Consider the following 12,983-nt stretch of genomic DNA (forward strand, 5'->3'; position numbering starts at 1 on the left):
CCCTTTTAAAAATATATATGTTTTTTATTTAGAGACAGAGTCTTGCTGAATTGCTTCGGACCTTGCTAAGTTGCTGAGGCCGGCTTTGAACTCAAAATTCTCCTGCCTCAGCCTCCAGAGTCGCTGGGATTACAGGTGTGCACCACCAGCCCAGCATGGCTGTCTTAACAGTATAATCAGAAAAGGCCTCCCAGAGGAGGTGATGTTTAAGCATATATCAGAACAAAGTCAGGAAGCGAGCCACGAAAATATATACAGGATGTTCCCAGCAGAGGAAGTGGCAAGTGCAAAGGCCCTGAGGTGATATATTTTTAAAATATAGCAAGAATACCAATGTGGTTGATCTAAATACAGAAGCAGAGGCAAAATCTAGATCATTCTGGGCCTTATAGACATGGGAAGGCTTTGGAGTTTTTCCTGAGCAGGAGGAAATACTAATGGAGGATTTTAAGCAGAGGAATGATATGATTTAACTTGAGCAGATCATTCTAGTGGCTCTGTGGAAAATAGATGATGAAGGGGCCGGGTTTAAAGTAGAGAGACTCTAGAAATAATATAAGCAAAAAACAATGCTAGCTGTCTACAAGGGAAAACTTGAAGCATATTGAGAAGACTCTCTTGTCCTTAAATATCTTGCCAACTACTGAATATTCAACCCAACATTAACTATAGTCACCATGCTGTGCAATCAGATCTCCAGAGCTCATTAATCCTGCATAAAGGAAACTTTGTATGCTTAGACTAACATTTCCCCCACTGCCTCACCTTCCAGTCTCTGGCAACCACCATTCTACTCTTTGTTTTTATAAATTTGACTTTTTTTAGATTCTTTTTCAGATTCTAGTGAGATCAGGCAGTATTTGTTTTTCTGTGCTTGGCTAATTTCACCTAGCATAATGTCTTTTGATTTTATCCATATTGTTGCAAATGACATGATTTCTTTCTTTTTTTAGGCAGGATAATAATTTGTGTGTGTGTTGTGTGTGTGTGTGTGTTGTGTGTCTGTCTGTGACATTTTCTTTATCCATTCATCTATGATGGACACTCAGGTGTTTCAATATCTTGGCTATTGTGAATAATGCTGCAACAAACATGGGAGTACAGATATCTCTTTGAGATTCTGATTTCATTTTCTTCAAAAATGAAACCAAAATTCTTGCCAATACTTACTTTTGTCTTTTTGATAATAGCTATTCTAACAGTAGGAGATGATATCTTATGGTTTTGACTTTCATTTCCCCAATAATTGGTGATGTTGAGAACCTTTTCATGTAGCCAAGGACCATTTGTATGTCTTCATTGAAGAATTGTCTATTCAGGTCCTTTGCTTATTGTTTTGGTTGGGTTATTTTTCTGCTATTGAGTTGTTTGAGTTTCAAACCCCTTATCAGATGTATGGTTTGCAGATATTTTCTCCCATTCTTCACTCTGTTAATTGTTTCCTTTTTCTGTGTAGAAGCTTTTTGGTTTATTGTAATCCCACTTGTCTATTTTTGCTTTTGTTAACTATATTTTGGGTTCATATTCAAAATATTATTGCAGAGAGCAATATGAAGATTTTTCCCTATATTTTCTTCTAGTAGTTTTATAGTTTCAGGTCTTATGTTTAATTGTTGAATCCATTTTTTTTGTAGTTGTAGATAGACAGAATGCCTTTATTTTATTTATTTTTATGTGATGCTAAGGATTGAACCGAGTGCCTTACACATGCTAGGGAAGCACTCTGCCACTGAGCTACAGCCCCAGGCCTGTTTAATCCATTTTGATTTGACTTTTGAATATGGTGTGAATTAAGGGTCATATTCAATTTTCCAGCATGTAAATACCCAATTTATTGAAGAGATTATCCTTTCCTCATCATGCAGTCTTGGTACCCTTGTTCAAGATCAGTTTACTGTATATGTTTGGGTTTATATCTGGGCTCTCTATTCTGTTACATTGGTCTCTGTATCTGTTTTTATGCTAGTACCATACTGTTTTGATCATCATAGATTTGGAAAATACTTTGAAATCAGGAAATGTGATGCCTCTTCTTTCTCAAGATAACTTTGACTATTTGGAGTCTTTTATGGCTCTATATGACCTTTAGATTTGATATTTCTATGAAACATTCCATTAGAATTTTGATAGCAGTTTGCACTGAATATGTAAATTGTTTTGGGTAATATGGATATTTTAACAACATTAATTTTTCCAATCCATGAACACAAGATATCTTTCCATTTATTTGTGTCTTCCTCAATTTCTCTCATTAAAGTTTTATAGTTTTGAGCATACCAATCTTTTGCCCCCTTGGTTAAATTTATTCATAAATATTTTATTCTTTTGATGCTATTGTACATGGGATTATTTTCTTAATTTCTTCTTCAAATGGTTTCCTGTTAGTGTACAAAAGTACAGCTGATTTTGGTTTATTGATTTTTTTAAAATACTTTTTAGATTTATGTGGCCACAGTACCTTTATTTATTTGTTTTTATTTTTATGTGGTGCCGGGGATCGAACCCAGTGCCTCACACATGCTAGGCAAGTGTTCTACCACAGAGCCACAACCCCAGCCCACATTAATTTTTTTTTAAGAGAGAGAGAGGGAGAGAGAGAGAGAGAGAGAGAGAGAGAGAGAATTTTTAATATTTATTTATCTTTTAGTTTTCGGCGGACACAACATCTTTGTTTGTATGTGGTGCTGAGGATCGAACCCGGGTCGCACGCATGCCAGGCGAGCGCGCTACCGCTTGACCACATCCCCAGCCCCCACATTAATTTTTTTTAATCCTGCAACTTTACTGAGTTTATTATAACAACGATAACATTTTTTTTTGGTGGAGTCTTCAAGGTTTTCTTTTTTTTTTTAGAGAAGATCATGTCATTTGCAGAAGTCAATTTTCCTTTTTCCTTTCCAGTTTGGATGCATTTTATTTCTTTTTTCTTTCCTAATTGCTCTGGTTAGGACTTTCAGTAGTATATTGGATAAAAATGGTGATATTGGGCATCTTTGTCTTGTTCCCGTTCTTAGAGGAAAAGCTTTCATCTTTTCATCTTTTCCCCCCACATTTTTAATTAGTGCATTATAGTTGTATACAATGCTGGGATTCGTTGCTAATGTTCATTCATGCACACGATATAACAATATAATTTGGCCAATATCATTTCACAGCATTTTCCCCCTCCCTCCCCTAGTCCTAACCGCCCCCCTCTGGTTCCTTTCTTGTACTAATCTCCCTTTGATTTTCATGGGATCCATCCCCAACTTTCTTTTCCCTTTTCCTCTCTAGCTTCCATATATAAGAGAAAACATATGATCTTTGACCTTCTGAGTTTGACTTATTTCATTTAACATCATGGTCTCTAGTTCCATCCATTTTCCTACAAATGACATAATTTCATTCCTTTTTATGGCTGAATAAAACTTCATTGTGTGTATATACCATGTTTTCTTTATTTATTCATCCATTGATTTATATCTAGGCTGGTTCCATAGTTTGGCTATTGTGAATTGTGCTGCTATAAACATGGATATGCATGTATCACTATAGTATGATGACTTTAATTATTTCTTAGGATAAATACTAAGGAATGATATAGCTGAGTCATATGGTGGTTCCATATCTAGTCTTTTGAGGAAACTCCATACTGATTTTCATAGTGGTTGTACAAATTTACAGTCCTACCAACAGTGGGAAAGTGTTCCTTTACTCTACATCTTCTTCAACATTTATTATTATTTGAATTCTTTTTTAAAATTTTTTTGTAGTTGAAGATGGACAGAATGCCTTTATTTTATTTATTTTTATGTGGTAATGAGGATCAAACCCAGTGCCTCATGCATGCTAGCAAGGACTCTGCCACTGAGCTATAACCCCAGCCTTTATTATTTGTATTCTTGATGACTGCCATTCTGACTGGTGTGGGATGAAATCTTAGTGTATTTCTGTAATTGCTAATGATGTTGAACATTGTTTTATATATTTGTTGGCCATTTGTATATCTTCTTCTCTTTAATTCATTTTTCCATTTATTAATTGGGTAATTTTTTGGTGTAAAGTTTTTTGAGATCTTTATTTGAGATATTAATCCTCTGTCAGAATAGTAACTAGCAAAGATTTTCTCCCATGCTGTAGGGTCTCTCTTCACATTTCTAATTATTTACTTTGTTGTGCAGAAACTTTTTAATTTGATGCCATCCCAGTTGTCAACTCTTGGCATTATTTGCTGAGCTTTAGGGGGTCCTATTGAGAAAGTCATTGCCTATGGCTATATATTGGAGTGTTGACCCTACATTTTCTTCTAGGATTTGCATAGTTTCTGTTCTGATTCCTAGGTCTTTAATCCATTTTGAGTTGATTTTTAGTTTTATTCTTCAACATATGAATAACCAGTTGTCCCAGAACCATTTGCTAAAAAGGCTGTTTTTTCTCCATTATTTGTTTTTGGCACCTTTGTCAAGGATCAGATAACTGTAGATGTGTGGGTTTCCTTCTGTGTCTTCTATTCTGTACCATTGGCCTATGTGTCTGTTTTAATGCCAGTACCATGTAGTTTTTGTTACTATAGCTCTGTAATATAATCACGTATTGTTATGCTTCCATCATTGCTTTTTTGGCTTATTTGCTTTTCTTTTTTTTTTTTTTTAGTTGTTGATGGACCTTTATTTTATTTATTTGTATGTGGTGCTGAGAACCGAACCCAGTGCCTCATGTGTGCTAGGCAAGTGTGTTACCACTGAACCACAACAGCAGCCCTTATTTGCTTTTCTTTGAAGTTAATTTTAGGACTTTTTTTCCCCTAGTTCTGTGAAGAATATCATTGGTATTTTGATGGGGATTGCATTGAATCAGTATATTGCTTTTAGTAGTATGGCCATTTTAACAATATAAATTCTGCCTATCCATGAGAATGGGAGGTCTTTCTATCTTCTGAGGTCTTCTTCAAGTTCTTTCTTCAATGTTCTATAGTTTTCATTATAGAAGTCTTTCATCTCACTGGTTAGACTTATTCTTAGTTTTTGTTTGTTTGTTTGTTGTTGTTTTAATTTTTTTAGACATTGATTGGCCTTTATTTTGTTCATTTATTTATATGCAGTGTTGAGGATTGAACCCAGTGCCTCACACATGCTAGGCAAGTGCTCTACCACTGAGCTACAGCCCCAGCTCCATGTTGTTGTTGTTGTTGTTGTTGTTTTAGGCTATCATGAATGGCATTGTCTCCTGATTTCTTTCTCAGTAGATTCATTGTTGGTAAATAGGAAAGCTCTTGATTTTGTATGTTGACTTTGTAACCTGCTACTTTGCCAGAATTATTTATTAGCTCTAGTAAACTTTTGGTGGAGTTTTTGGATCTTCTAAGTATAGGGTCATTTCCTCTGCAAACAGTGATAATGTGACTTCTTTCTGTCCTTATTTCTTTTATTTCCTTCTCTTGCCTAATTGCTCTGACTAGAATTTCTAGCACTATATTAAATAGGAGTGAGGAGAGTAGGTATCCTTATCTTATCCCAGATTCTAAAGTTTTTCTTCATTTACCATGAGATTAGCTTTAGTTTTTGATATATAGCCTTTATAATATTGAGGTAAGTTCCTTCTATCCTAGGGTTATTATCATGAATGGGTGCTGAATTTTGCTGAGGGCCTTCTATGCATCTATTGAGATGACTAAATGAGCTGGACATGGTGACACACACCTGTAATCCCAGCAGCTTAGGAAGCTGAGGCAGGAAGATTGTGAGTTCAAAGCCAGCCTCAGCAACTTAGCAAAACCCTAACCAACTCAGCAAGACTCTGTCTCTAATAAAATATTAAAAAAGGATGGGGATGTGGCTCAGTGGTTAAGTGACCCTGGGTTCAATCTCTAGTCCCCCCTGCAAAAAAACGGAGAGAGATGGCTAAATGATTTTTGTCCTTAATTATATTTATGCAATTAATTACATTTATTGATTTGTGTATATTAAACCATCCTAGTATATCAGAAATAAAACAAACTTGGTCATGGTGTACAATCTTCTTATCTTATTGAACTCAATTTGCTAATGTTTTATTAAGTATGTTTTTTAATATTTTGTGGGGTTTTGTTTTGTTTTGTTTTAGTTGTAGTTGGACACAATACCTTTATTTTATTTTTATGTGGTGCTGAGAATCAAACCCAGTGCCCAGCACATGCTAGGCAAGTGCTCTACCGTTGAGCCACAACCTTAGCCCCTTATTAAGTACTTTTGCATCTAACTTTATTAGGGATATTGGTTTATAGTTTTCTTTCCTTGATGTAGCCCTATCTAATTTGGGTATGAGTGTGATGCTGGTTTCATAGAATGAATTTGGAAGTGTTTCATCCCTTTCTATTTCATGGAATAATTTGAGAGTTATTGGCATTACTTCTTCTTTAAAGGTTTGGTAGAATTCAGCTGAGAGTCCATCTGGTCTTAGGTTTTTCTTTGGCCAAAGGCTTTTTATTACTGCTTCTATCTCATTATAAATTATCTGTCTATTTAGATTTTCTATGACTTCTTGATTCAGTTTTGACGATCATATTTGTGTAGAAATACATCAATTTCTTCTAGATTTTCCAATTTATTGGAGCATAAGTTTTCAAAATAGTCCCTAATGATCCACTGGATTTCTGTGATGTTGGTGGTGATTTCTCCTTTTTCATCTCTAATTTTATTAACTTGGGTTTTTTTCTATTTTTCTTTTGGTTAGTTTTAGTGAGGGTTTTTCAACCTTGTTTATCTTTTCAAAGAACCAACTCTTTGTTTCATTGATCATTTGTATTTTTTTTCTCAAGTTTATTGATTCTTTCCTTCTACTGGTTTGGAATTAATTTGTTCTGCTTTTTCAAAGGTCTTGAGATGCATCATTAGGTAGCTTATTAGGGATCTTTCTGACTTTCTTATGTCAACATTCATAGGTATAAACTTTCCTCTTAGTACTGCCTTCATAGTGTCCCAGAGGTTCTAGTGTGTTGAATTACTATTCTCATTGGAGCCTCAGAATGTTTCAATTTCTCCCTTGATTTCTTCTATCACCCATTCATTTTTCAAAAGTATACTGTTCAATTTCCATGTGTTTATATGATTTCTGTAGTGGTTTGTCATATTGATTTCTGATTTCATTTCATCATGATCCTCTAAGATGCAAGGAATTATAACAATTTTTTTTGTATTTGCTAAGAGTTTCTTTGTGGCATAAAATATGGTCTATTTTAGAGAAGATTCCATGAGCTGCTGAGAAGAAAGTGTATTTAGATATCATTGGATGAAATATTCTGTAGATGTCTGTTAAGCCCATTGGATTTATATTTTTCAAGTCCAAAGAGTCTTTACCAAGTTTACGTCTGGATGACCTATCTAATGGTAAGAGAATTGTGTTGAAGTTACCCAGTATTATTGTACTGGGGTCTATCTGAGGCTTCAATTTGATTAGTGTCTCTTTTATGTAATTAGTTGTATCTACATTTGGGGCATAAATATTTATTGTTACATATTCTTGTTGGATTGTTCCCTTTACCAGTACGAAGTGACCTTCTTTATATCTTTTGGTTAATTTTGGTTTGACATCTGCTTTGTCAGATATGAGAGCAGCTCCTCCTGTTTTGGGGCTCCATTCACATGGTATATCAATTTCCATCCTTTCACTTCCAATCTTTGGATGTCTTTGCCTGTAGGATGCATCTCTTACAAACATATAATTGTGTCTTGTTTCTTTTAATCTGTTCTGCCAGCCTATGTCTTTTAATTGGAGAGTTGAGATCATTTACATTCAATGTTGTTATAGAGAGATGTTTATTCATTCCTGACATTGTGATTTATTTACAGTATTTCATTTGGTCCTATTTCTCATTTGCTTAGCTACTCTTCAAATAAGATTTGTTCATTTGTGAGTTCTGGGGTTTTTTTTTTCCTTCTGTATGAAGTATTTAAGTTGCTGCTTGTCTTGGAAAGATTTTTATTTTGTCTTTGATTTTGAAGGATAGCTTTGCTGGATATAGTAGTCTTGGTTGACAGTTATTTTCTTTCAGGACTTGGAACACATTATTCCAAGCCCTTCTGACTTTTAGAATTGTGCTGAGAAATCAGAAGTGATTCTGATTAGCTTGCCTCTGTGACCTGACATTTTTTTTTCTCTTGAGGCTTTTAAAATTCTATCCTAGTTCAGTATGTTAGGTATTCTGTGTTGTAGAGATGTTCTTTTTTGAACTTTTCTATTTGGGGTTCTGTATACCTGCTGTATTTGGATGTCTTTCTCATTCTGAAGGTTTAGAAATTTTTCTATTATTATTCCCCTGAAGAGGTTATCCATTCCATTAGCCTGCACTTCACAACCCTCCTCAATTCCCTTGATTCTTAAATTTGGTCTCTTAATGTTGTCCCAGAGTCCTTGTACACTATGGTCATGGTTACTTTTTTTCTTTTCTTTAATGCTATCTGAATATTATTCAAGGCTGGCCATTTTGTCTTCCAGCTCTGAAATTCTATCTTCAGCTTGGTCTGCTCTATTAGAGAGACTTTCAGCTGAACACTTTATTTGATTGATTGTGTCTTTAGTTTCCAAGATTTCTGTTTGATTCTTTTTCAACATTTTATCTCCTTATTGATTTTCTCATTCATATCCTATACTGACTTCCTTAATTCATTAAGTTGTTTTTCTGTGTTCTCTTGGAATTCCTTGGTCATTTTTATAAAGATTCTTTTGAATTCTTTATCTGATACTTCATCCACTTCAATATCTTTAGGGTCAGGTGCTGGCAAATCATGAACTTTAGGAGGTGTTGTGTTAGCTTGTTTTTTCATATTTCTTGTATTCCTGTGTTGGGTTTTATGCACCCATTAGTAGGTATTTCTCTTCTTATGTGTGGGATTTTTTAAGGCATAGCCTTCACTTGTCAAAGTATCCTAGAGTGATCTAGAATTGAGACACACACCCCCACAGGTGTGGTGTCCACAGCCTTTGTGTTAATTATCTCTGTTTTTGCTGTGGCAGTAGATGTCAATAGGTGGGACTTAGGGGCCCACCCCTAGCCATTTCTACTTGGGGCCTGGTCATTAGTTTTGGTTTTTCTCTCTCCTATTCTTTGTATTAAAGTATAGCAGAAGATTGAGTGTCATTCATTTGTGTGTGGAGCAAAGTGTGTGTCTTTTGGTTTAGTTTATCAGCAGAGTCTCTGATCTTTGAACTTGTAGTGTCCCTGTAGATTCCCAACACTTCACAGAATAGAGAGAAACAAACAATTGCAAAAACCAGTGCAAACAATATACAGCATTAAAATAAATACCTGGTTCATACTATGACATTTATAATGTTAATTACCACACACACAAAAAAATAGAAATGGTGGGGTCAGCAATTGCCAACAGCAAAAACAATAGGTGACCATGAACTATATCTGGCTTCAAAGCAAACAACAGGTGTCAACTATGTCGTGCACAGCAGTAATAATTTCATCAGCACTAATGGTGGGGACAGGAATTATAGAAACCAATTAGTTTAAAAGATGGTAAAAATACAGCTAATTAAGAGAAAATGTGTAGGAAGGTAGAAAAGAGTTCACAATTTTAAAAAATGAACAGAGAATGCAGAAGAGATGTAGCAGGTAATGGTTATAAGGGAGGAGGAGGAAAAATATGAGAAACAAAGTGAAGGGAGAGAGGAAGAGAGAACAATCGAATTTGATAATAGAAGAAAAAGGAGAATGAGAAAGAAGAGAACAAATGAAATCAATTCAAAATAAAACAAAAATATAGAAACCCAAACCCCTAACCTTCAAAAGAAAAGGCAAAGAAAAATAACCACATTTTTAAAATGCTAAAAATGAGAAAAAGAAGCAAATATGTTTATGTATATATGTCCTTGAACCAATCAGCACAGTAAGAATTTGCACACACACACACACACACACAGAGAGAGAGAGAGAGAAGATTCTTAACGAAAAATGAAAAATGAAGGTCTGTGTGCTCACCTGTTTCCTTCAATTCAGTTTCTTCTGAGCTATGCACTGAGAGGAAGAATAAGAGTGGGGTTATGTTTCTTTTTTTGTGTTGCTCTCTGAGTTGCCAGTTAGAGTGGCCTAAGACTATTTCAGTGTAAGTATTTTGTACATTTCTAGGCATTTATCCATTTCTTCTAAGTCCCCAATTTGTTGGTATATAATTGTATTGGTGGTAATATTTCCTCCCTTCCTCCCTCCCTCTGAACTGTTCTGTTCTGTAAGCTGTAATTGTGTGAACTTATATAATAACCCAAATGTGGAAAGAGGCATAGCATCAATTCCTCCGTGAAAAATATGTATGTACATATTATCCTCTGTTCCTGAGGTTGCAAATGGAATTATCCAGACTGAAACAAGATGATAGAATTAGTTATCTTGGTCTTTGGCAGCCTCTTCCTCTACCTTGTGTCCCATTAACCTACCCCTACTTGCCTCAGTTTCCCAGATTCTGTCCCCCCACCCATGAGTTTTCCCCTGTTTCAGTAAATTCTATTGACCTAAGTATTTATTTCTCCTTTCCTCCTGGTAATGTTATTTTCAGCTGAGCTCATGGATGCCCAAAATGAAGACAACATTTCCCAGCCTCCTTTGCAACTAAATGTGACCATATCTCTAAGTTCTGGCTAATGGGAAGTGAAAAGAAGTAATACTGCAAATTTTAGGCTCCCTAAAAAGAAAGGTTATGTCCTTCCCTTTGATTTCCTTTCTACTGGCTGAATAATGAGGCAATAGTGAGCTACCTTTGACCATTTGGACCTCTGAGGTCCCAGAACAACAAAAAGAAGGAGACTAGGCCCCCAACACTGAGGCATACTAGCCTGTTCATCGTAAGAAAATACATCTTCTAGTTTGTTCTACCCTTATTTTGGAACCTTACCAGTAGCTGAATCTACAACCTAACAAAATACATACTCCAGTCTCTCAGAACCAACTTAGCCCATGTTTTGTATCCTCAGGCAAACTGTTGCTCATATTATAGGTTAATGTAGACCTAGGAGGCTATTTAAGGCTATTTAAGCTATTTCTATCAGCAAATTAATTTTTAAAGTTTCATAGCAGTCCCCATATTCCCTCTACTTTCCCAATCTCCACATATAGGCACATTTTCCCTGAGAGAACCTTTTTATACATTTTTTAAATGCACCACTATCTTGATGACTGATTTTAGTCTGATTTTATCTGTATATAAATATTTACAGAAGGAGGCACAGTAAATGGTAGGGTTCAGGAGCCAAAACCTTTTTCAGATTTCTCTCTATAGCTATATATCCTATTAGAAGGGATCTGAGAATCTCATCCATCCTCAGATGCTGACTAATAATGGGTCAATATTATCTGTTCTTATGCTATTTGCATTTTATGAAGGAACACAACAAAATCTTCTCTGGCCAGCTTAAAAAAGAATTTATCAGAGAATACTAGGAACATTTCCCACAGTCTTTGTCCTATAACATTAAAAATTCATAAGCGTCTTCTTTAAATTAAGTAAAATGTTCTCCATTTTGCCTTTGTCTCATGTTCCCTCATACCTAGATTAGGGTCATGTGTTCTCCATGAGTGCATCTCACAAATGATGTGTCCTTCTTACATTTGGAAGTATCACATTTAGAGGTCCATATGTTCATTTACTTCTCACTATGAACATTAATTTTGATCACCCAGGCAAAGCATCATCAGATTTCTCTACTGTATAGTTACTGTTTTCCCCCTTTCAACAAATAAGCAATCTTTACTGAGATACTTGAAGACCATATAAATATCCTCTTCTAAAAGTGTTCCAGATTAAAGGAGGCTGAAAAACATGACAACTGAATGCAATTCCTCACCCTAGACTGGATCTTCTCCTAGAGGCAAAAAATTTTGTAAAGGACAATTTTGGATCAGTTGATAAAATTGAAACACAAGTGATAATTAAATAAAAATAGTATACCATCATTAAATTTCCTGATATTGATAACTGGACTATTATTATGTAAAAATATCTTTTCTTCTCAGGAAATATGCACTGAATATTTCTATAAGTTTAAAGTGGTTTTCTGTTTTTTTCAATATTTTTTTTAGTTGTCGTTGGACAGAATACCTTTGTTTTATTTATTTATTTTTATGTGGTGCTGAGGATTGAACCCAGGGCCTCACACACACTATGCAAGCACTCTGCCACTGAGCCATAACCCCAGCCCAGTTTAAAGTGATTTTCAAATTTTAAAAAAAAGTGGTTTTGAAAAAGAAAATTCATAAAAACCTATGGAAGTGGGATTAAGGGACTCTGATTAAATACAAAGCAACCAGGACCATTGCCCAAACCATTGTTGGTCTGCTCCAGCAAAGAGTCTATTGTCTATTGTGAATGATAATGCCATTAATACTTCTGTACATGTATTCTGGTAGACATAAAAACTCATTGCTGTTAATTTTATACTAGGAGTAAAATTGCTTATAGAGTGAACATAAATTCAGCTTTTCCAAAGTGACTGCACCCATTTTACTTCCACTAACAAGATATGAGTCCTGGTTTTCTACATCTTCCCCAATACTTGGTGTTCATCCTTCCTTTTAAGTTTGAGCCATTCTGGTGGGTATGTAGTGATGCCTCACTGAGTTCTATTGGCATTTTGGTATAGATTTGAAGTGCACAGTAAATAGGTCATGGCTGATGTTTCAGGGCCAACCTGAAGGCAGCTGCTTCTATGAGGAAGTGATTTCAATAACCAATGAAATGGGAATTCTTATAATATATCACCACTGGAATATGATATTGGCTGAAGGCTTATGATGTGTTTACCATACGTGTATTTAGATTTACAAAGACCCAGGTTTGGGGTTGTTCTGATTTTTAGTTTATTTCCTCCTTTACTAGATTCAACTTGTTCCTTCTATTTTTCTCCAGTCTTGTTTTCATTTTCTTTCTTCCAGAGTTGAGAATGTACTATACCATCTATATTTCTCCTTTTTAATATTGTCTTATATAGTCTACGAACTTGACCACATCCCACAAAGTTTGCTCTAT

Source organism: Marmota flaviventris, chromosome X (assembly GCF_047511675.1).
Source record: "Marmota flaviventris isolate mMarFla1 chromosome X, mMarFla1.hap1, whole genome shotgun sequence".
Lineage (NCBI taxonomy): Eukaryota > Metazoa > Chordata > Mammalia > Rodentia > Sciuridae > Marmota > Marmota flaviventris.